We start from the raw sequence: 22,347 nt of genomic DNA on the forward strand, positions 1-22,347 counted from the left end.
ATAGTAGTAAATGGTTTAGATGTTTGGGGCATATGTTGTCTGTTGCAACCATTCATTCATATCATTGCAGCATGAAGAGAGGGACAGATCATAGGAAAATGAATGGGTATAACTGTGTCCCAGTAAAACTTTATTTACAAAAATAGGTGGTGAACCAGGTTTAGCCCATGGGGAAGTGTGAGACTACTTAATTTGCCATACAGGAGATTTTGATCCTGTATCTCTGTACTAAATTCTCATAGCTACCGCAGCTACTTCATTTCCCATCTGCCATACATAAAGGGCTTCATTCATGTTTATTTTATGTTGTGGCCTTGACATTAAATTGAGATTTGAGTACAAATAGATATGGTCATATTTTTTAAAAATTGCCACAGTTTCTTCAAAACTCTTGCTGAATCATTGTTTATTTTGTTTATCAGTGATGTCTATAAATTCTTCACCTTGCAGATTCCCTTAAAAATTCAGTGTTAGTAATGTGTATGTTTTGTTTTTGTTTTCCCTCAGGATGAATTAGTATATTTTGTTTTGTCAGACAATTAAAATAACATATTCCATTTTTTCCCTTTTTGACTGAGCTTATAGGAAATCTAAACCTAGAATGAATACTCACTTCTACCTTATATGTATAGGCTTTGGGACACATTTGTTTCCTTTTATTTTCTTTAAATTTTGGCCTTAACAGCAATGATAATTTTAATTAAATTCTGCCTAAAGTCCTTACAAATGAATACATATGGCAGGCTTGGAATTAAATTCTGATTTGTGATTAGTCTCCCTCAAATCTAAATATATGTGTTCACATTTTATAGATTTCAATTAATTTTCTATATGTCCTATACATTATATCTTTGATGCAATTTTTTAATGTATTTAAACTCCCACACAGAGTAGAGTATGTCTATGTAGTTACCTTTTTAAAATTTTATTTTGAATTTTATTTACCAAGATTTCTCAATTTTAGCACCACTGACATTTTGAACCAGAAATTTTTATTTAGGGAGGCTTCTGCATTGTAGAATATTTAGCAGCATCTCTGGCCTCTGCCCACTAGATGCCAGTAGCACTCCTGCCAAGTTGTGATAACCAAAATATCTCCAGACATTGTAGAAGGTCCCCTAGGAATGAAGAGAACTAGTTGAGAACCACTGATTTATTCAGAAAATGCACAAATTATGAATTAACAAATTGATGAATTTTCATAATATGAATACACCAGTATAATGAGCACAAAGATCAAGAAATAAATTATTATCAGCATTCCACAAAGGCCCTTGCTGCCCTCTGCCTTTTACTACCTTTCCAGAAAAAAATATCTTTCTGACTTTTAAGCCATAAATGGGCTTTCTACTTTTGAACTGTGTAAATTGAGTTACAAATAATGTACTTTAGTTGCTTTCAGTAAACATTACTCCTATGAGATTTATTTATATTATGCATAATAGTTCTTTCATTATTGTCATGCACCATAATTCATGCATTTTACTGTTGATGAACACTTTGCCTTTCACAGCTTTATTTATGGGAATTTTCTAATTCAGTTGATTTTCTTCTATTCAGATTTTCCACTTCTTGTGTCAGTTTTTTTTAGATTGTTCTTTGAGAAGTGTGTCCATTTTCTGTTATTTTCCAAGTATATTGACATAAAAATTTGACAATATTATTTCTTGACTATTCAGTACTATAGAACCTACAATTCCCCTCCCCCTGCCTTTTCATTCCTGCTATGGTGGATTATGGTCTTCAATTCCCTTTGAACATTTCTGCTATGGATTATCATTTTATGAGTCTTTGCAAAAATCAACTTTGCTTTGTTGATTCACTGTCATATTTATTTATGATCTTGTTATTCATTTTTCTCATTTTATTTTTTTAAGATTTTATTTATTTTAGAGAGAGTGTGTGTGTCAGAGTGTGTGTGAGCATGAGCAATGGGGTGCAGAGGGAGAGATTTTCAAGCAGACGCCCCACTGACTGCAGAGCCCAAGGGGTAGTTTGATCTTACCACCCTGAGATCATGATGTGAGCCAAAATCAGGAGTCATTGCTCAACTGACCCAGGAGCCCTATTTTTTTCTCTTATTAACTTTTTGTCTATTTTCCTGTTCTTTTTCTAATGGAATGTGTGACATGTATCACACATGGTTTGCAACTTAAAAAAAAATTTTTTTTTCTACTATAAGCTTTTAAGAATTATAGATTTCCATTTAGGCCTAGATGTAGATATATTATACAGATATCTCTTATTACATTATAATTCAGATAAAAATATTTTTAATTTTCTATTTTTTCTAAACATTTGGATATTGAGGGCATTTCCAAATATTTTGGTGATTTCTATCTTCTGCCATTTATTTTTACTTTAATTTCCCTAAAGGGAGAGAGAATGTCTAACTAACTTTCTTTGAATTTTGAAGAGATTTGCTTTAGAGTCTTGCATATGGTGACTTTTGGAAGAATTTGGTGGGCAGCTGTGAAAATATATGTTCTGTTGTGTGCATTGTTCTGCAAATGTCAATTTAGATTACTTATGTTGCTTAGTTCTTTATACTTATTGAAAATTTTTTATCTTTTTCAAATGTTGAGAGAAATATAAAAATCTTCTACTCTGATTATGGATTAATCTTTTCCTCTTTTTAGTTCTGACATTTTTTGCTTTATATAGTTTATAGGTATATTATTATGTACATACACATTTAACATGATTATATCTGATCAGCCTGGTATACTGAACTTTTAATCATTACAAGATGACATTCTTTAAATCTGGCAATACTTCTTTTGTACAATTGATTTTTCTCACATCAGTATATCAGCAATAGTTTTCTTTGTGTTTTTCCCCCTATACATTTATTTCAATGCTGCTTTGTCCTTATATTTAGGATGGATGCATTTAACAACATGTAATTAAAATTGTTATCTTAATTCAATAAAAAAATTTGGTCTTTTAATTGAAATATTTAGCCTATTTACATTTAATGTAATCCCTTATAGATTTGGTTTTATATCTATAATTTTATTATTTTTCATTTGCCCAAATATATTAAAAATATAATAAAATTAGAACACATTAACTCTATGTATTACCATTTTAATATTCATGTTATTGTTATGAATTTTAATTCTACATTTAGTTTGGATCCAACATAATATTAAAATAATTATTTTTGTACATTCAATATCCATATATATTTACTCATGTATTTACTTTCTACTTTGCTTTTTTCTTTCCTGCATTTTCATTTTCCAGAATTATTTTCCTTCTGTTTAGAGATTTCCACTTAGTAATTCTTCTAGTGTGGGTTTTCTGGTGACAAATTATTTCAAATTTTGTTTGTCTGTAAATGTCTTTGCTTCCATATATAAAGGATAGTTTCACTAGGTATAGAATTCTCGGTTGACACCTATTTTCTCTTAGTACTTGAAATATGCCATACCTTTGTTTTGTGGACTCCATCATTTCTATTGAGAGGTTGGTTAGCTGTTAATCTTACTGTTTTCCCTTTAAAATTTTTTTTTTTCTCTTTCTCTAGGATCTTGCCTCTTCAAACTGATTTCATAAACAGCTCTGAACTACAATTATGTCTTTCTAGCCCCTTGAGATTGCAAAAAGATCCACCAGTTTTGTGCATGTTTTAGTCACCTGGATAGATTCTCTGCCTTTTTCCCATCACAGAAAAAAAAAAAAAAAAAAAAAAGTAAATACTCCAGGAGAAAAAGCTTTTCTTAATGGTCAGCTCAACGTTTTATAATTCTGTTCTCTGGATTAGTGGGCCCTGAGGAACTGTTGTCCCAGTGAATTTCAGGTATCGTTTTATGTCTTTTTCTGGATTTTTAGTATATTTGTAGGAGTATTTATTTTCTTAAACATTCCCCATACCTAAAGTTTTAATTAAAAAAAAATGCTAGATTGGAAAAATAGGATTTTTTTCTTAATAATATCCTTGATATGTCCAGGTTTAGCAATTTAATATATCAGTGTGAGATGCTTTGGAATCATTTGTAAATTAAAATCATTTCTTGATACAAAAACAAATTTTAGAATATGTGTTAGTTGTGTTAGGCAAGATTTTGCAGTTGCAAAAATTGCATACATATATTATCAAATCTCAGTTCCTTAAGACAAAAAAAAGTTTTTTATTATGCAAAGTTCATTTCATACTGGTAGACCTCCAAAATAACTGTTCTCTAAGTGGTAACTCTGGAATTTTGGTTGGTTAGATGTTACCATATTTCCATGTCTTGCCAAAGTCCTCAGTGTAGGGGATATTAGAGGGAAGATCAGACATATCGTTTCTCAACTTCTTTGGAAGTTCCTCTGAAAACTCACTTTAAGCCTACTAGCCAGAAGTAGGCACATGATCTCATCCTAACTGCAGAGGAGGCTGGAAAATGCAAGGGAACTACACAAAATACTTGGTAAACATTAATGTCTGTTCTGTAGCATTCATGAATAATACACTAAGTTAGAATTGCAAAGCATATTAGCTATATTGGTCATATGCAGAAGAAATATTAAAATAAGGATAGGGACTTATTCTATGAGGAATAAAAATTCAGTGATAATTCCAATGACTCAGATAAAATATAATCTGTGTACTCATTTAATTTCACAAGAAATCGAATCAGCACACCTGAAAACCTAAGAAGACATTGAAATCTTCTTCCCTTTATTCTTTCTCAGATTTCACATTGAGCATTTGTTACCTGTGGTATCCATAGACATTGTAGTTCAATAGCAGTGAGTAGTTCTTAGGCAGTAGGAAATGGAATACCTCTGGCTCTTCTACTTTTTTATCACAATTGTTTTAATAAGGCAGGGAGTAAAACAATCTCATTTTTTTTTTTTTTTAGGGAGGATATTGAAGAGTAGAAGAGCAAACTAAAAAAAATAGCATGGAGTTACTGTAGTCTTCAGTGTGATCTGCAGAAGAATAATTTGGAAAACCACCAGTCTAATGGAATACAAAAAAAAAAAAAAAAGTTCGAAGGACAGTATGAAAGTGATTTTTTTTTTAGTTTCTTATGAACTTCATTTACAAATATAGTCACTCACACACTGCAGTCACTTTATTCATAAATGGAGATGCTTAATAATAGATAGTGTTGGTGGCTTATATTCTAAGTTTTTTTTTCAAACATTAGTGATAATTTTATATTTATATTTTTATTTCAACACCCCACAATTCTCCTTATGAGTAGCAGAATACTTCTTCAACCCAACACTAGGTATTTAGGGAAGTTCATTTTGAATTACAGTAGGAGAGAATTATCTAATGGATATAAAGATAACATATATGACCTTTGCTACATTAATACCATATCTTAAATCTGTTGGATTAGTAACATGTTTCTGTTTTTATATTGCAGTAGTTAAATTCTCACCTCTTAGCAAATGGATGGAATGTATAATATTCTAGAATTTTTCTCAAAGTCCTTCAGTGAGTATATAGAGTATATTCAATGAGTATATATTTAAGAGTCACAAACATCTTTCCTAGGTTACTCAAATTATAGAGCTTATTTAAGTTGAAATCACTGATCTATTGCATCTCACTTTCAATTAGGTGAAGAAAAGGCTTTAGCTGCAATCATATAAGTTGCTAGGAAAAAAATGCTTTTTCTTTTAAGAAGATTTAAAAATAATGCCCTGAGAAAAATTTTAAGACACTTATAGATAAGTAAATAATTTACCAAATATGTATCTGTGTGTGTGTTTTCACATGTATCTGCAAGTAAGCATGCTTACTTACAAAATGGAGGTACCAGCTATATGTCAGTGAGAAATCTGGAGAGTCTGGTTTACTAACAATGTTATAGTTGAATAACAATTTCTTTGCATAGTCTGTACTATGCTACCTGCATGTGTGCACACACAGATATGTTTCAACCCCCCAAATATGTCTGCAAATGTAAAAGATAAAATGATATGAAACTTTCTTACATATTATTTTATGAAAACTGTGAAAATCTTTTTAGGACTCATGAGAATAAATCTCTTGTAAAGCATGACATTGGCACCATAAAATGTAAGGGGATGATCAGGGTCATAATTGAAAGAGTGTAATAAAAGTGACATGTCATTTTTTATGCCATAGTATAGGATTCTTATATACCCCTACTCCCACAAAAACATAAAACTCGCTTAGTTCAGAATGTTCTACCATTTCTTAATTGTTACTCTGGTCACATTTCCCGCCCTTAATCCTATTCTTTGAATCTTAAAAAAAAAAAATCTGCTGAACACTAATTATTTAACCTTGCCTCCTACCTACTTTCCCTCTTTATTCTGAGGTTTCTTAAGGGCTATAATGAGCTGTCCCCACACAAACAGGCCAAATTAGTGGATAATTACTGCTGGGCCTGTGAATGTTCTCACTCCTCCTTTCTTACAGTTTCACAACATTACCAGAATGGTCTGTCGCCTCCCTACCAATTAGGAACAATTACTACTTTATAACATTAGTGGTGGCAGGCTTATTACGTTCGGGGTTATGTAAAAGTGAGGTGGGGGGTAGAGAGAGAAATGCAAAGCCAACAGGGTCATTGTCATATGAGGGGCTTCAATAGTTTATATTCATCATTTTAATTTCATTTCTTGAGGATTACAGCTGCAAAGATTTATATTAACTCTATTACATAAAAGTGAACATCATATATATCCAAGGCTATGTTTTTCTCCTTTGCACAGGATAATATCTCATTTTGATGGCTATAGTTTTCAAAATAATGAAATGGCTCTGGGTCATTCTATGGGAAGAAAAAAGGGTTATTTATTTTTTGGTTTCCTGGCAAAAGTGCTGATAATTTTTTTTTGGGGGGGGGGAGTGAGGATGGAGGGAGTACATTTCTGTCATCTGAATTTAGTTGCTTAAGCTATATTGAGGATATCATTGCAAAGGAAGATACTGTGATCCAGAAGAGTGACAAGACATTGCCTTCCAATTTGTATTGAAATAGGAGAGTTTAGGTCAAGATAAATCTGTACCAAATACTCAGAATAAGCATTTTGAAAGCTTTTAAGAATGCTACATACGTGGTTAACTTTCCTCTTTCTAGAAGGGCTGAAGCATAACAGACTCGTCTACTTGAGCTTATCTGTCCTTAAATAATTCTTTCCTAATGAAGTTTTTATTCTTAAAGTCTATGAAGTCTTGCTTGGTACTGTGAATGGATACTTTCTTTCAGGGTATATTTTAAGACTTCATTAAAGCATGATGTATTTTAATGAATGGATCCTTACTGTCCCTTTTGGTGCTTGGTTCTTCATAAAGCATCTACTCCATGGTCATAGAACACAACCCAAACCTTTCCCTTGAATGGCAACTTAATTAGACTAGCTCATTTATGTTTTAGAGAAAAGAGGAAATTAGAAACCTGTAGATGGAGAAAAAAAATTTGCCACTTCAATATGTTTTGGAAGTAAAGCAACAAATTTATAGACCATTGAAGGGAAATAATTTTCAGATGGGATTGGTAACAATTGTTGACAGTGATGTCAGGGAGCATGAGGATGAAGATGATAATTTTGGAATCAGGAGGCTACAGTTGCCAAATTTAGGATCATTATTTTAGTCTGGGTGGTGAGAATAGAAAATGCATTTCAGAGAGTTTTTTTAAAAAAGATTAGATGGAAAGAGAGTGGAATATAAAGTTTTGGACCACGTATGTGAGAAATTTGGTGATTAAAAGGGAGAGAAGAGGGTGCCTGGTTGGTTCAGTCAGTTGTGTCTGCCTTTGGCTCAGGTCATGATATCAGGGTCTTATAATAGAGTCTCTCATGGGGTGGGGGGTGTCCCTGCTCAGTGGGGTGCCTGCTTCTCCCTCTGCTTCTGCCTCTTTCTCTCTCTGTCTCTCATGAATAAATAAATAAAATTCTTGAAAATTTTTTTAAAAATAAAGGGAGAGAAGGGCTAACAAGACTTAATAAAGTAATTTTGTAGAACGAGGTTTTGTGTAGTTGAAGGCAGAACAGGAGAAACTGAAAAAAGGAGAGCAAAAAATATTATGAAGTTATGAAAGGTATATATTGCTTTCCAAAATTGGAAGAAAAACATTTAATGTTTTCATGTTGGTTAACAAGTAATAAAATAAAAATAGAAGTGTAGTGATGTAGAGGGACGTACACTGAATGGTCTCATTTTTTTTTTCCAGTGAATTATAAGGCAAAGATTGTATATCATTTAGGAAATTACCACAGACATTCCTCAGGAAAAAAAATGCATAAAAAGATCTCAGTTGACTGACATGCTTCTTAAAGAATGTCAAGATCAATAGTAACTCCCTGGTTGTTTGCAACTAAGAGATGATTCAATTGTTCACTAAGACGTTAAAGAAAATATTATGTTCTTCATAACACCTAGCAAATAATTTGTAGGTTAACTCTACTTCTCAGTCTTTAATTGTGTGCATATGCATCAAATATCCACAATCACAATGTGGGCTCTCTAAGGAGAAACAAAGAATCAAATGTTTATTGTGTAGTGGTTATTGAACACCAAATTCTATACTTCATGCCATATGAAATACATTCACTTTATGATGAATACCAAAAAAACCCACAAATTTCAGCAAGAACCATAGGATTATTGTAATTTATTTACACACACACACACCCCCCTTCACAGAGGGAGAGAGAAAGAAAGGGAGAAATAATTGTGTAGGGCTTTGGTGTTATAGTCATGTATCAACAAAATTAACTTGATGTTCAAATGTTGAACATATCTTACTACCAAAAACTGGACTAATTAATAATCATTGATGCGGTTAGCCTTGCCTTGTTAATCTTTGGCAATGTAAGTTTAAATTATTTGCATATTTGAGAAAAAAATTAAAAAACACAAGTTCAGAATAAACGAATGAACTTTTAGTATTTTCATTTTTTAAACTTGAGTATATTTCACACACTATGTTACATTAGTTTCAGGTGTACAACACAGTGACTCAACTTCTGTATTCCTTATGGTATGCTCACCACAGGTGTAGCTACCATCTGTCACCATATAACACTATTACAGTACCATCAACTATATTCCCTATCCTGTACCTTTTGTTCCCGTGACTTACTCACTTCATAACTAGAAGTCTGTATCGTTCTACAATCGTTCTGCCCATTACCCCATCCTCCTCCCCACCTGCCAACCATCCATTTATTCTCTGTATTTAGAGATCTGAATCTGCTTTTTGTTTTTGTTTTTGTTTTTTTTAATTCCCTCTCTATATAAGTGAAATTGTATGTGTTTTGTGTTTCTCTTATTTTTACTTAGAATAATACCCTCTGGGTCCTGTTGTTGCAAATAGCAAGACCTTGTCCCTTTTTATGACTAATATTCTTATGTGTGTGTGTGTACAACCCATCTTCTTTTTTTTTTAAGATTTTATTTATTTATTTGACAGAGATCACAAGTAGGCGGAGAGGCAGGCAGAGAGAGGAGGTGGGGAACCAGACTTCCTGCTGAGCAGAGAGCCCAATGTGGGGCTCGATCCCAGGACCCTGAGATCAGGACCTGAGCTGAAGGCAGAGGCTTAACCCACTGAGCCCACCAGGCACCCCACAACCCATCTTCTATATCCATTTATTTATCAGTGAGCACTTGGGTTGCTTCCATATTTTGGCAGTTGTAAATAATGCTTCCATAAACGTAGGGGTGCATAAATATTTTTGAAATACTGTTTGTTTTCTTTGAGTAAATACCCAGTAGTGGCATTATTGGATCATATGGTAATTCTATTTTTAATTTTTTGAGGAACTTCCATACTGTTTTCCACAGTGGCTGCATTGTTACATTCACACCAATAGTTCACAGGTGTTCCTTTTTCTTCATATCGTCACCAACACTTATTTCTTGTCTTTCTGATTCTAGCCACTCTAATAGCTGTAAGGTGATACCTCATTTTGGTTTTAATTTGCATTTCCTTGATTATGAGTGATGTTGAGGATCTTTTCCTCTGCCCATTTCTTAATGGAATCATTATCATTATCATTATTACTATTATCATCACCATCATCTTCATTTTAGTGTTGAGTTGTGTAAGTTATATATTTTGAATATTAACCCTTTTTGAATGTTATTTGCAAATATCCTCTCCCATTCAGTTGATTGCCTTATCGTTTTGTCAATGGTTTCTTTTGCTGTGCAAATGCCTTTTATTTTGGTGTAGTCTTAGTTTGTTTTCGCTTTTGTTTCTCAGCCTTAGAAGACATGTAGAAAAATATTTTTATAGGCAGTGTCAGAGAAATTACTGACCATGTTTTCTTTTAGGAGTTTTAAGGTTTCAGGTATCATAGTTAGATCTTAAATAATTTTTTAAAAATATTTTTTTATTTGAGAGAGAGAGAGTGTGCATGAGTGGGAGGCTGGGGGCGCAGAGAGAGAGAGAGAATCCCAAGCAGACTCTGTGCTGAAGTAGACAACCAGGAGCTGGACACTCAACTGGCTGAGCCACTCAGGCACCCCAATCTTTTTGCATGTGTGAAAGATTTTGTGTTCATATTTTGTGTATGTAAGAAAGTGGTCCATTTTCATTCTTTTGCATGTAGCTGTCTAGTTTTCCCAGCACCATTTATTAAAGAGACCCTTTTTTCCATTATAAATTCTTGCCTCTTTTTTCATAGATTGACCATGTAAGTGTAGTGGATTCATTTGTGGGCTCTCTGTTCTGTTCCACTGATCTGTTTGTCTATTTTTGTGCCAATACCATACAGTTAGGATTATTATAGCTTTGTAGTAAATCTTGAAATTTGGGATTACGATAACTCAAATTTTGTTCTTCTTTCTCAAGATGGATTTATTTCAGGACTTTTGTGGTTCCACACAAATTTTAGTATTATTATATTTCTGTGAAAAAAATAATGGGAATTTAATTGAATCTGTAAATTGCTTTGGGCAGTATGGACAATTTGAAAGTATTCTTTCAATCCATGAGCATGGGATATCTTTCAGTTTATTTGTCTTATCTTTCAAATTATGTTATCTATATTTGATAGTTTTTAGGGTACAGGTTTTTCACCTCCTTGGTTAAGTTTATGCCTAGATATTTCATTATTTTGGTGCAACTGAATATGAAATTGTTGTCTTAATTTCTCCTTGTGTTGTTTTGTGTACTGTATAGAAATGCAACTGATTTGGGGGTATTAATTTTGCATCCAACTTTATTGAATTCATTTATTACTTTTTTGGTGACATCTTCAGGGTTTTCTAGGTATGGTATCATGTCTTCTGCAAATACTGATGATTTAAGTTCTTCCTTACCAATATGGATACCACTTGCTTCTTGTTCTTGTCAGACTACTGTGGCTAGAGCTTCCAGTACTGTTAAATGAAAGTGGTGAGAGTGGACATACTTGTCTTGAAAGAACACACTTTTTATCTAAGGGAAAAAAAAAAAAAAAACAACCAACCAACACCGGAGTATCTATTTCTCATAGCTAATGAGTTCCTTAGAGACTCCAAAGCTTCTATTTCCTAGAGCATTAATCATTTATTAGCTCCTTTATTTTTAAATATGTTATGGAATTTATCCAAATGAAATAAAAATTCATGTTTCCCCAAAAACCTGTACATGGTAGTTCATAGCAGCTTTATTTATAAAAGTTAAAAACAATGGAAACAATCCAAATGTCCTTGAGTATTACACACTTGAAACTAATATAACATAGTGTGTCAAATATACTCAAATAAAACAATTTTTTAAAATGTGAAAGAGTAAACAAACTGTGGCATATCTGTACCACTGTAGACTACTTGTCACTAAAAAGGAACAACTATCAATACACAAGTTGGACATGTATGAGAAAAACTAATCCAAAATGTTTACCTAGTGTATGATTCCATTTATGTAACATACTTGAATAAAATTATAGAGATGGAGAAAAAGTTAGTGGTTTCCAGGGATTAAGGAAGTAGAGAGAGGGAAGATTTTTTTCCTTGGTTGTAGATGTAGCACAAGGGAGCCTTCTGATGAAACTGTAGTATATCTTAAGATTTTATTATTTATTTATTTGTCAGAGAGAGTGAGCACTGGCAGACAGAGGCAGAGGGAGAAGCAGGCTCCCTGCCGAGCAAGGAGCCCGATGTGGGACTCGATCCCAGGACGCTAGGATCATGACCTGAGCCGAAGGCAGCTGCTTAACCAACTGAGCCACCCAGGCATCCCGAAACTGTAGTATATCTTGACTATGCTGATGGTCATAGGTATCTACAAATGTGGTAAAATTGCATAAAGTTATATGCACACACAGATGCAAATAAGTATATAAAAACTGATAAGTTCTGGATGGGATTGATGGATGATAGTAATCTGGTTGTGATACTGTCCTATACTTAGGCAAGATGTCACCACTGAGGAGACTGGGAATAGGATTCATAGTATATGTCCATATTATTTCTTGTATCTATATGAAAATCTATAGTTGGCCCAAAATAAGTTTTTACAAAGATACCATTTATGTTTGAGGGATAAATAGACCAGCTTTAGCTGAGAAATTGGGTAAGAGTAATAAAGGAAGTATCATCTGAGTTAGCCTTTAGAAGTTGAATATAATCATACAGGTGGAGACTTGGTGGAACAAAATATCCCAAGTGGAGAGAAAAGAACAGTCAAAGCATTAGCAATATTGATTTATTCTTTAACAACTACCTATTGAGAATTATTAGATATCAGGCATGGTGAAGGATGTTAGGAATAAAAAGTAAACAAAAGCATACAGTTATGTAAATTGCATATTGCTAGAGTAAAGTTTAATATAATCAAATGCTGTACAAATATATGTAAGATTTTCACTCTGACTACTGTGGAGAATAAACCAGAAAGGGAAAACTGTCGAAGATGTCCAATCTGTTACTTACATAGTAATATTCTAGGTAAGCGGACTTGATGCAAGACATGTTTAGAGAGAACAAATGTAATTTTTAAGAAACAAATAGCATATGTACTAAAAATAAGTTAATGATACAGGTTTAATGTCAGTAATGGATGCATTTAGCACAACATTGATATTAGGCACTGTACTAAATGATGAACAGTGAATGGTGTACCTGTTTTATAAACTTATATTCAAATAGATGGAAAAAGAGAGCAAACAAAATGATTACTAAATATGATAAGTCTTTACAAGAAAGTAAAACTGAATGATATGCTAGTAATTGATAATGGTGCTCTTGGTGGGCCTCAGTAAAGCATCAAATAGAATAGTCAGATGAAGTCCCTCAGAACAATCTTTTAGCTGAAACCTTAAAAAATGTAGCCAGCCATTGGAAATAAGAATGGGAAGACATTCTAAAGTTATCTCTACACTGACTGTGGGGCTCAAATTCACAACCCCAAGACAAGTCAAATGCTCTACTAACTGAGCCAGCCAGGTGCCCCAGGAATGGAAAGATACTCTAGACAAATGCAAAGGCTTAAGATAGAAAACAGCTTGGCATATTAGGAGAAAAGAAAAGAGACTATTTATAGCTTAGTGAGCAAGGAGGAGAGTGATACAAGATGAAGTTAGAGAAAGGCAAACAGGTAAAGATACTGCAGGGCATTTCCAGCCATGGCAAAAATTTAGATGTTATAAGAGTTTATGAGTTGTTCTCATTTAAGTGTGAAGTAATAAATTACAGATAAATTTTATAATGCTTTAGGACTTTTCTGTGAAGTATTTATTAATATCCACTTAACCATATTATAAATGCCATAGTTAAAATAATATGTAAATCTGTGGATACCAATATACCTACAGGATTTTGACCATACATACAACTTCTACTAATCTGACTCAATTTGTATATACATAATGTCATACACTTAAGAATTTACTTATCAAGAGCTAAAAAATGGGTCATTTGAGTAGGCTGATGTGGAGTCCCATAATTAGCCCATTATTTAAAAAAAATTAGAGGTAGATGAATTAACTCTAAAAAGAGGTTTGAACCTTCCACATCTCAAGGTTTCATGTTCTTATGTTATACATTATTCTCTTAGGGCTGCCAGAACAAAGTAGTACAGACTGGGTGGCTTAAATAATAGAAATTTATTTTTGCATAATCCTTTAGTATAGAAATCCAAGATGAAGGTGTTTTATTTTTTTACAGATGATCAGATCTTCTTAAAGAAGTGGGTTTGAAGAGCAAGAAGAAACACAGAAAGACAAATTTAGAAGTATCAAATAGGGTCCAGATGAGAGAAGATTATTTAGATTACGGTAGTGACAACAGTGTTAAGGGAAATTTAAAATTCTCTAAATATTAGAAGGTAGAATGAACAGAATTTACTGATGAACTGTTGACTGTATTTAGATGATGAAAGAAAGGGAAAATGAAGGATATTCTTGGGATTTTCTCCTAAAAAATGAATTGAAAATTAGTGCCTTTTTCTAATATGGAGAAGAATGTGGGACAGATCTCCTTTGAGAATTTAATGTTAGATATCTAAACATTAAACTTGAGTAGGCTGTTGTATCCCTTAGACTGGAACTCAGGAGAGAGACTGAGGATAGTTTGATATTCATCAGTACAGAAGTGGCACTTAGAGTTTACAGGCACTTGATGTTAATCTTAGGAGAGCACCGAGATGAGGAACAAAAGAGGCTCCTGTAGAGATGGGCAAAGAGAGAGAATAACAAAGATAACTAAAAAGAAAGCAGAGTAATAGAAAGAAAATCAAGAAGTGAGATGCCACAGAAGCCACGGTAGGAAAGGCAAGTCAGGAAGAACACAATCCATGGTTCTAAAATATCAAGTAAAATGGGATTGTAGAAGTATTGATCAGATTTGGTAAAATGGAGATCATTGGTCATTTTGACAAAGTAGTTTCACAGTGATAGGAAAAACAGAAGTAAGACTGTGAGGGCTGAGGAGTGAGTAGAAAGTGAGGAAGCAGAATATTCATTTCAAGGGAAGCAGATAAAGGAGAAAATTTTAAGCCCAAGAGATATTGGACCACATATGCTGTTGACAGAATTTTTTCAATAGATCAAAGACATAATGATGCCAAAAGAAAAACAAAAGAGCAAATAGGGGATGGGATACCAAATATAAGTGGGATGGAAGATTGATTTCCTTTTGTTTCAGTGGGCAAAGAGCTCATGTTTACAGGAAGATAGGTTTTGGTATTTTTAATGAAGTTTGAGTCAAGATCATCAGCTACGAATGAATAAGATGGAAACATGGCTGAGTATGAAACATATAAGAAGTTATCTGAAATAGTCATCATGGAGAGTGGGGCAATAAGCTTATTAAAGAAAATAGAGAAGAAGCTCTATATGATTTTTCATATCCATTTGACCCTAAGGTCATGAGTATAACCAGTCAACCTGATGTGGTTTTCTTTCAGCCATGATCAGTGGCAGACTGCAGGAATGAAGGAGGTAATCTTGGGAATCAACCAGGACTGAAATGAACACAGGAGAAAAAGGGCAAACAGTTGAGATAGACCCAGTGATTGTAGTAATTAATTGTGGAATCCAAGCTAGTAAATTAGAGACAACTAATAGAGACTGGCAGAATTGTGGAGCCAAGATCAATTTGGAGACCTTGATTTGTTAAAATAAAGTTATATGATATTAAAGGGAAGAGGTGGGGATGATTTTGATAATGGCAACTTTTGAGGTGGGGCAAATTGTTGCTACTGAAAAATCTAAGTGATAATCCTGGGAGAGAGCATATGAGTTAGAAACATGGAGAATATACTGTTGGGCAAGGGGGACAGGGGTGGATATCAAGAAGCCAACAAGCAAAACTCTTGAAGGATGTCATTTACATATAAAGTTAGCACCAAAGAATATAATGCAACCATGTAGGATGTGCTTTCCAAGTCCTCCTAATACTGAGTTTTCTGAGGGGTTGGTAGTAAAGACTTACCTTGGAGACCAGTAAGTTTATTGCCTTTTTTTACATGGAAATTATCAGGTTTTGTTGATAACTATGGGGTACAGAAACATTGATCCCAAATATAATATTTCCTAAAGTCCTGGCTTGTTTTATAAGTTCTGTTATTCCTTTTCCTTTACAAATAGGAGTATAATGAATCTAGCAGGGAGCCTAACGTTCCAAAATGGAACGTATCTACCTAAGCTCTTAAATAGAAATCGTCTCCTATTTTCTGATATTATGCTTTACCTACCAGTTTGGAGCTCCTAATACAGTGGGATATAATTTACCTACAAAATGGATGCATTTGTTTTCCTTAATATGTCCAAATTCCCTCCTTCTACCATTTGGTTAGTCCTTGCCTCAGCCATTATCTCATGAATGTTATGTTGGTTAAACCACAGAAAACACTTCTAAGTTCCAAAACATAGGCTACAAAATCAGATTAAAGTGTGTCAGGGCACACATGACCTGTGATATCAGGACTAGGTTTTTCTACCCCATTAGATTAGATCAGGGTTTCTTAAGAGGGCTGATACTGACATTTTTGGCTGATGAATACTTTGTTGCAGGGCTGCTGCATGCATTGCAGAATGTTTAGCAGCATCCCTGGTCCCCTCTCACTAGCTTTCACCTCGGGTTCTCTAATGATGACACAAAAAGTATCTCCTGCCAAATGTCCCCTGTAGGGCTAAACTATTGGATTATTATTTTTTTTAAATCCTCTAATTAGGATTTAGGGTGGTCAAAGGTCCTAGAGAAAGCCATGATCTTACATACAACACGGACACAAAACAGAATTGCCTACAGCCTAGTTGTGTAAGGGAAGAAGAGATTCTGTATAGAGACTCCAGGTGGACAGGCCACAAAGCACCCTAGGGTTTCCTTTAGCTTCTGTGAGGTATGGGAAAGAAACTCAGTGTTGTGTGTCTCCTGCTAATGAGTACCACCTAAATGATGGATACCATTTCATGGTATCATGAAATGATACCATTCAAATAAATAGGATACCAACTCCTAAATGAGTACCACTACTAATATCCAGTGAAAAATACTGGCTAGAAAAATTCTACAGCCAAAGGATTATATAGCATCTGTAGGGGGGAATTGCTAACCAGAGAGAAGAATGCTGATTGCATCAGAGGCCAAACAGGTGATAACTCTGAAGACCAAGTCACTCTCCTCCTTTGGCACCATAACATTACCATACTCAAGCACTAATTGGAGTGAATAATTGGAGTGGGGGAAACCAGTGACAAGTTGAAATCTTCCCATGATCTGGATGGCAACTTGATATAGATATTGGCTTTGGTAATTTTTAAAAGTATAATTATCATCTTTCTTTCACATTCAGTTCGTAGTCCAAGGTTTTGAAAAGTGTTCACTCATTCTTAAAAAAAATGGCCAATTTTGAACGGAAATTCACAAGGCCCGGAGACCTGCTATACCTCAGTGCTGAGGTACAAGAACAGAGATAGAGACCAATGACAGAATACGGATCCCCAGTTCCTGATCACAGAAAAGCAGAGCTTGGTGATGCCCCTGTCATGCAGCATAGATGCTCTAGGGCCTCAGAACCAGGGTCCCTCTCCCTAAGTCTGATACTCAAGCCAGCCAGATTCCCATCCGCTGTCCAGAATGTGTTAGGTAGTGGGGCCTGCATTCTGGCTGCTGCTACGTGTCTGTCTGTAGTTTCTGCCCTTAAACACTGTTTTAGGTTTTCGCAGGTTTGGTCAAGTGATACACCCTCATTTATATGACCAATTTGTCCCCCTTACCATGTTTACTGATGATTGCCTAAAGCAAATCTGAATTCACTATGTGCATAGCAAGCTAAACCTAGAACGACTCCAGTAGCCTCTGTTCATTTCCCCAGCACAGACTTGCATCCTAGTGAATCATTCTTGGTTTACTCATAGATTCTTCCATCTTCTTGTTCTGCTCATGCTGATCTGACTCCAGTTTGCTTTTGGCTGGGACAGCTTATGCTTATGCACACAGTCCTGTAAACAAAACTCATATACAGGACGAAATTTTCCCTCGAAAAATACGTCATTATTTGGAGAAAGGAAATGGGGAAGGCCTGGGCTGAAAGAAGAATGTTTTTTTCCTTTGTGGCAAGCATGCCAATGTGAAAGGAGAGTCTGGAAGCTAATGTAGCTGCGAGTAGACTTTGACTTCTCTTACCTACTCTGGCACTAAATGTCTCCTTTGGGGAAAATAGCCTAGCAGGGCTGACCCTAGGCCGCCAACTTCCCTGAGCTGAGGTCACACAGAGGAAGGTGAATGACTTATGTTTTCATTTCTTTTAGCAGATGAGCCTAGGAAAATTGAAAGCACTTAATGAGAAGAAAAAGGATTTTTAACTTAAATTGTATATGCTACAATCATAATCCCATATTTTATAAGAAATTTATGAGGCTGGTATTATATTACTATTCTCAGCTTATGTGGGAAGATGATAAAGCCTGGAGATGTTAGGCAACTTTGCCCAAATTTGCCAACAAAAACATGCCAGGGTCAGTGCATGAAGTTAGCTTTTCCTGTTCTAAACCAGACATTTCTAACTCCTGTCCCAGACTGCTACTCAAGTGACAGTGGGCCTCAGTTTCCACACTTGTTAAAGGAGGGATGAGACTTCAAGTGTTCTAGTGTCTCTAGCACTAACATGCTATCATTTTCCTGGAGATTTATAAGCAACATTACTTCCATTTAAAACAGGTACAAAAGCACTACTTGTGAGTTTGCCGTATGTTTTCAACAGAAAAATCACACCTATTTCCCCATGGAGTCATGTGCAAAGGACTTTTTTTTTTTTTTTTGTAGTTTGGTGTTTATGATGAAGTATTTTATATGATTTTATGTTTTTAATATGTCACATTAAACCTTTGGAAAGTGATGGATAAAAAGAAAACAAAAATGTCTGTAAGTGGACTAAATCTAATCACCTTCTCTCTAGATTATGCACATGACAAAAAAGAAAACAGTACTGATTGATAGAAGTCATGAGCATCCAAGACTTTCAAGCACCTGAATGATTCATGTTAATGATTAGATAATTATAACACTTAAGACAAATCAAATTCACAACAGCTTAGAAAAAAGAGACTTGTAAATAATGTTCAAAATTCCAGTCCTGTAACAATATTTTTTATAACATCTTTATTTTTAGGATCATTTTTAAAATTTAGGAGAAATATTTAGAATATCATCAATGTCATCATTTTATTTGGTTTAAATGCCTTTACTGGCTGTTTAATATTCTCTCACTCTACCTCAAATTTTCTAAGAAAGAAAATAAAATATGGAGATAGATACATAGGGACTACATTTGGTTTTCAAATAATGATTGATAATTTTAAGTAACTGAGCAGAGAGTTTTCCACATATGTGTGTACACACACACACACACACACACACGTCTATATAGATAGATATAACTGGCACACTGAAGAGCTATAACTCATAGAACGCAAGCCGAAGTTCAACTATTCTCTATTTCCGGCCATTTATCCCTACTCTGTGAAATCATGCTATCTGCTTAGACTCAAGTAAGTCTTCTGATGACTTTTAGTAACAAAGAAAAAATTTCTATTGAGTAATTAATACTAGCAATTAGTGTTAATGGAAATGTTCTGTATCTGCATGTCTAATAAAGGAGTCATGTGTAGTTACTGAGGACTTGAAATATGGCTAGTGTGAGTGATGAACTGACTGTTCAATCTTGTTTAATTTTAATTATTTTAAATTTGGAATAGTCAAGCATGGCTAATGGCCAGTGGCATGGATGACACAGATTTAGACCAGGGCGATCTTAAAATCTCCAAACTTTATATCCAAAGGCCTGGCTCTCTTTCCCAGTCCAGGACCCTTCCGTTTGGTAGCCTGAGGCAAAGCTAGAAAGTGTGGTCAGCTTATTCCCTTATCTGCTCATTCTACCAGATTCTAATCCCTCCCACACCTCCCAAGAGTCTGATCTGCTCTGGTGGGTGGGGGGCCATTCAGGTCCTCGGTGGGGAAGCAGTATGTGAGCAACTACAGGCAGCCATGAAGCATTGGTTCCTCTGGTCTAACCAGTGTTTACAGCTTCTTTCTGGGCTGGGTAATTCATGATGCTTCCTTTTCTTGGAGTGCCTTTGAGACTCCTGGAAACTTTCTGCAGTGTTCCCCATGATATAAGCAGTACATTTTCTTTTAGCAGGTTGCTTGGGTTCCTTCTCTCCCTCTTTGGAATCCTGTAGTTTCTCTTTTTCTTTGAAGGGGAGCAGATCACCTTGCATCTCCATACAGTCTTCTTATAGAAGGTTTGAATCAGCTCGGAGCCTTGTCCCACAGTCTTCACTGCAGTCCATAAGAAACAGTCACATACTCTTCTCTCTGAGGCGAAATACAGCTAACATCTCAGGCTTCCCAGTCCAGTTTGTTCCATTTGTTTACTTCTGGTTCATTAGAAGCATTTGTGCATCATTGTGCTTATCTCCAGTGGGAATGTAGAAAGCTTCTGAAGCTGCTCTCTGCTTTCTCACTCTGAGTAACAACAATTCTCACACGCTGTTTTTTTTTATGTTGTTTTGTTTCGTTTTGTTTTTTAAAGCATGGGCCACTCTAGGCTCTGAGCCCTATAGATTCCAGGGGACCACAAATTAAAATCTCCTTGTATGAGGGAGAGGATATATTTCTCCTGTATTCTGGAGGGTGAAGTTGGGAGTCATTTCAAACCGGCAGCTCCTTGATACAACTCTCCCATTAATATGCAATGACTATTTATGTCCTCTTCACTTGATTATAGGTTGGAGGTGACTGATCAGCTCAGCTAAAAACCTAAGCCCCTTCTTTTCCAAATTCTACTTAAGTAATCTAGATTTTTCACTTTGCAATATTAGAACTGCTGACGCTTAATATTTCAAAGTTTTCAGCTGAAAGAGGGAGAAAATCCCATTTTTAAATTGTGTTATATATATGCAATCACATATTATTTGTCCTAAGTATTTGTGCATTAATTCATATCAAATTTTATATGGAATAAGTATTAATAAACTCAACTTACAAATGAAAAAACTAGATGAGATAAATAATTTGCCAAGATCACATAGATTAGGAAAAAAATGGCAGTTCTGGGATTAAAATCTGAGACACAAATTTTTCAATGCTTAAATTCACACTGTGTACTACTTTTCCTAGGTTACTTACTTTTGGCATCAGTTTCCACAACCACAAAATAATAAGTTGTGTTTAAGTGAGTAAATGAAATGTGTGTGTGGATGAAATATATAGAGGGAAATATTTTATATGCACATATATTAATAAGTAGACATACATATCTCCTTGTGTCTAAGTCACAGTTTTTTCCTCGTATGTATTCATATATTATGAGTGCTGGGGTCAGTGTACACACTTGTTTTACTAGTGTCTCTGTTCTGCAGATGCCATTAATGATGTTATATTTAATAACCTAGCATTTTAGAATCAACTACATATCAGAGTAACTGAGCCATTCAAGGAGCCTATCAATAAAAGTATACACTGACCTATTCCTAAAGCAGAAAAAATAGCAAGGATCAACAAGAAATAAATAACTTGTACGCATACTCTGAGAAGTGCCAATGACATATAGTCTTAGAGTTTGATCAATAAAATAATAAAACCCTTTATAAGTTTCCTTTTAGATATCATTGAAAATGCAGTTTGGGAGAGTTTGAAAGAGAAAGAATATAAAACTATTGTTAGAATAAAAGTAATTTATCCTGCCATTAAGATATTGATAAATTTAACAAGTAGTTAAATGCATGGTATTGTGTTAGTTGGAACTAATGGTCCTAAACAATGTGAAAGGAAAAAAATATTCAAGTTTTTTAATAAGCTTGGCTAAAGGTTGATCTGTTTGACCAGGAAAGAGATATGTCAACAACTCCTTATATTTTTCATGTTTATTTTAATTTTATTCTGAATACAGTTACTAGTTCATTACTTATATTTAACTTGTTGACTTTGAGTATGTAAGGAATGCAGGAATCTCTTTATTTTAAAGGCACAGGCACTGTACTATTGCTACAAGAAAAAATAAATCTACATATACGTACTTAAAGGTTGATACTATAAACATGTCAGGATATATGAAGCTTATTTCACATCTCTATCATGAACGCATCATGTCTTATGAGCATGATAAATTTATTAGTTGTGTACGCATAGAACTTGATAAGTGAAATAATGAAGTGCCTCATTTTATATATGGGAGCTAAAGAAATTATGTGATTCTCCCAAGTGCTACTGCCAGCTGATAGCACAGCCCAAGAGGTGCAGTTAGGATTTGTCTTCCATATACAGGGAAAGAACATTCTGAGATGTCTAGGGAGAGAAATGATTCTTACTTTCTGGATCATTCTTAGTCTATAACATTATATCATTTATGTTATGTTTTCTTTCAGTGGAATATAACTTAAGTAGTTAGCATAGCTAAACACCTACAAAAACAATTGTGGCGTGAACAA

The sequence above is a fragment of the Martes martes genome (assembly GCF_963455335.1).
Source record: "Martes martes genome assembly, chromosome: 5".
In the NCBI taxonomy this organism is placed as follows: Eukaryota; Metazoa; Chordata; class Mammalia; order Carnivora; family Mustelidae; genus Martes; species Martes martes.